General features: G+C 39.6%; 1 pseudogene; it reads left to right on the forward strand.

Annotated features, from left to right (window-relative positions):
* The first annotated feature begins 425 nt into the window (after positions 1-425).
* LOC147393496 (7-ethoxycoumarin O-deethylase pseudogene) lies at positions 426-4,014 on the forward strand (annotated as a pseudogene).
* Positions 4,015-4,180: the final 166 nt, after the last annotated feature.

A 4,180-nucleotide genomic window follows, 5' to 3' on the forward strand; every position in this document is an offset into this window, starting at 1 on the left:
AAGAAGGATGGAATAATCATTTTCCCCGAGTCAATAAGGTGGTTGATTCACAGTGCCAACTTGAAAGAGTCAAGTTTGACTCCGAGTTTTTAACACCATAATCCAGCTACTTCTGCTGTTCCAATGTTATACAAATCATTTCTATAGTAAGGGTGAAGATTCTTTTTGAATAACAATAGATCGGGTGAAAGTTTTTGATCAGAATCCAAATTTTATAATTGAATTTGACCTCGGGCTCAACCACTAGAAGCTCTCCACGTGCATTTTTTATGTCCTGCATGTGGTAGACATTTAATATTAGGAATCTAAAACTCGAATCAAATTTTACTTATATATATTTGGTGAGGTTTTGATCAAACCATCCTCAAATCTCTTGTTTTAATGCTTTAATCGCAACATTTTCAAGCTTCTAGTTGCATATAAACATGAGCTCAAATCTTGTTACTAATATTAAGAGTACTGTTTGTGATGGGTGGTCATGGTGGTGGCATGGCAACAATAGTATAGATGAAGTTGCGAGTGTGTTGGTCACTGTGTTGGTTGTGGTGTTCATGGTTTCTTGGTATACATGCGCAAGCAAAAAATCGAAGAAAGGGAAGTTACCACCTTGCCACCAGGGCCGAGAGGCTTACCTTTGGTTGGAAATCTCCCATTTCTTGAAGCTGACCTTCACCTATATTTCGCAAAATTGGCTAAAGTTTATGGTCCCATTTTGAAAGTGAAAATGGGTAACAAATTATGCGTCGTATTTAGTTCACCTACACTAGCGAAAGAGGTCTTTCGAGACCACGATGCTACCTTCTCCAACCGTGATGCACCCATTGCAGCATTAGCCATCAGATATGGTGGGCTTGACGTCGCATGGAGTCCGAATGGCCCAATGTGGCGAATGCTTCGGAAGGTAGTTGTATGGGAGATGCTAAGTAACGTGAATCTTAATGCTTGTTACAACCTCCGAGAACAAGAGGTTCGACAAACAGTCAGAGAGGTGTATGCTAATAGTATCACAAGCACACCAATTAACATTGGTGAGAAAATGTTTCTAACCACTCTTAACGTGATAAGGAGCATGTTATGGGGCAGTACACTTAAAGGGAAGGAGAGGGATGGCCTTGGGTCTGAGTTTCGGCAGGTGGTGAGAGAGATTGTTGAATTGTTGGGGAAACCAAATGTTTCTGATCTTTTCCCGGTCCTTGCTAGGTTTGATATACAAGGGATCGAACGTTGATCAAAAAAACTGTTGTCGTGGTTTGATCAGATCTTCAATTCAGTCATAGATCAAGGGGTGAAAGTGGATGCAGCGGACGGAGGAGCTCGAAACAAAGAAAGCAAAGATTTTCTGCAGTATCTTTTGGAGCCCATGGAGCAGGTTAAGGATGATAAAGCACCATTGACTATAACCCAAGTCAAGGCCTTGTTCATGGTATATATATATTTCTCTCTACCAAACTCTAGATTAGTTGATTACATTCAAGGCTGATTTTCACCATCAACTCATAAATCATGGATAGTTATAGTCATCTAAATAAGTCATTTTCCAGCATAAGAGATCCCTATGGTGTCCATTTGAATGGTTCTGCACTACAGTTCGAAAATGAATCATCCATGCTTCCTTGACATTACCCATTCCAACACTATAGACATATTTCTCTTTGTTGTTGAACTAAACTATACAGCTTTGTCCGCTTTGGTTGCTTGTCAATGAAGTGTGGTAGGGTTGGCACCACCTGATAGAGATGGAAGCCTTATAAACTCGTCATCCTCAAAGCCTTATGGTTTTGAGGTTGCTTAAACGAATCTTGTTTTGTCCAAAGCCAGAATCCTCAGGTATGTATGGAACGAAATGTCCGATCAAGATACATGTTAGGAGATGATGAAGTTTTACATTGGCGGTTAGCCTTGTTGTGCTACATGCGGCAATTATGATGAATAGTACAAAAAAAGAAAAAAAAGCAAGAAAGAAATAAGAACAATAGATTTAACGTGGTTCGGCAATGTGCCTACATTCATAAGAGCGAGGAGGTGAATTTTCATTATATGTCAAATTAGAGTTATATCATATGAATTTTTAGTAAACCCTAGCCATACAATAGGTATTAGAAAATTCCAATAATATCCCTGTGCCGTATCACGGGGGTATTACCCCCGCACCCTCAACCTATTAATCGTCTTTGGCAATAAAACAGTAAATCATCCTAAAAGGAAGATGTCGTTGTTCAGCTCCATTTGGTAAGTTATGCGTTCCAAGCGGAGAGAGCCCCGTTCGGTACATTATGCATTCCTCACCCTGCTCGGAACGCAATACTCCCTTCTCTCCACTCCAGCATCTGTCTGCTTTCTCTATATACGTGTTCTACTCAATATGAGCCACATATTACAATAAGCCTGATGTGTGAAACAATGAAGCAATGAAGAGAACAAAAAACACAAATCACACACGAAGAACAAGGATTTACGTGGTTCAACAGTGTGGTTACGTCCATGGATCAAAACAAGAACAATCACTCTTTTCTTTCCTATAGTTTTTACAGTCCTATATACTCTATTTATAAAACTAGGAGTTGCTAAATGCTTCTACCTCCCCAAAAATAGAAAAAAGCACCTTAAGAAATATATTCCATAACTCCCTTTAGTAACCCTCAAAGATTTGGGCTGGGGATTCCGCCCCCAAGCCCTGGGAGGGGGTGCGGCCCCCTTCACACCCACAACTCTGCGGGACGCCAACAAACTACAAGACATTTACACAACATTACAAAACCTGGTAAACTACACTATACTAGTTATGTCCCCATAATCTGTTCTCCACCCAATATTTTTCTCCATCAATTTTATAGTTTTAAGAACCCAAATATTAGCTATAAGAACATCAATAAGTATGAATTTCAGCTACTTTACCTTCATGATGTTGTTCACAGGACATTGTTGGAGGTGGGACCGACACAGCATCAATTGCATTGGAGTGGGCCATATCGGAGATGCTGATGCATCCTGAGATAATGAGAAAGGTTCAAGTAGAATTAGAGGAAGTAGTAGGAATGGATAACATGGTAGAAGAGTCTCATCTGTCTAAGTTGCAGTATTTGGATGCTGTGGTGAAGGAGACCTTGAGGTTACACCCGTCGCTCCCACTCTTGGTTCCACGTTGCCCAAGCCTATCTTGCACAATAGGTGGGTATACCGTCCCCCAAGGTACAAGAATCTTTTGTAACGTGTGGGCAATGCAAAGGGACCCCGAAGTGTGGGACAATCCATTAGAGTTTCGACCTGAGTGGTTTTTAGGTGATGGTATCAAATGTGATTATAGCGGTAACAATTTTAGTTACCTTCCATTTGGGTCTGGGAGGAGAATATGTGCAGGAATTAACCTAGCAGAACGAATGCTAATATATGTATTAGCTTCTATGTTGCATTCATTTGAGTGGCGATTGCCGGAAGGAACTAAGCTTGATCTATCGGAGAAGTTTGGTTTGGTTCTAAAGAAAACGATACCACTCGTTGCCATTCCTACCCCGAGATTATTGAACCCCGAGCTTTACAAATAATCAAAGAAGATCATCGATAGGCTGTTCTTGGTTACAATTCATCTGAAGATGAATCTCGCATGGTAGTGGCGATTGCCGGAAGGAACTAAGCTGGATCTTTCGGAGAAGTTTGGTTTGTTTCTAAAGAAAGCGACACCACTCGTTGCCATTCCTACCCCGAGATTATTGAACCCTGAGCTTTACAAATAATAGAAGACGATCATTGATCAGTTGTTCTTGGTTACGATTCATCCGAAGATGAATTTCACATAGGGAAAAAAAACAAGGGAAGGTTTGTTTGATTGTAGAAAATTCATATCAGTCGTCTTTTTTTATATATATCTTTAGTCGAATTATGTTATATATATTATTGTTAAATAAGTTTTTTATAGATGCATCTCATCATATATAGTGTCATAGGCAGAAATGCCTGATTATAATAAACAAGGGAAGGTTTGTTATGTGTTTCTTTCAAGAATGGTGTGTACCTTTGATCCCCTTCTTATTGTCTTATCTTGATTTTTGAAGTAATCACTACAGAATTTTAATTTATTGCGACGAGATTTAGTGACGGACACCTTATAAACCGTCGCTTTAGGTTATTTCCTTCGTTTTTTTTTTTTTTTTCCAAAATTTGGTTTTACGCATGAGGTGTACCG

The sequence above is a fragment of the Akebia trifoliata genome, chromosome 10, assembly GCF_017979445.1.
Source record: "Akebia trifoliata isolate Shusen 1 chromosome 10, ASM1797944v1, whole genome shotgun sequence".
In the NCBI taxonomy this organism is placed as follows: Eukaryota; Viridiplantae; Streptophyta; class Magnoliopsida; order Ranunculales; family Lardizabalaceae; genus Akebia; species Akebia trifoliata.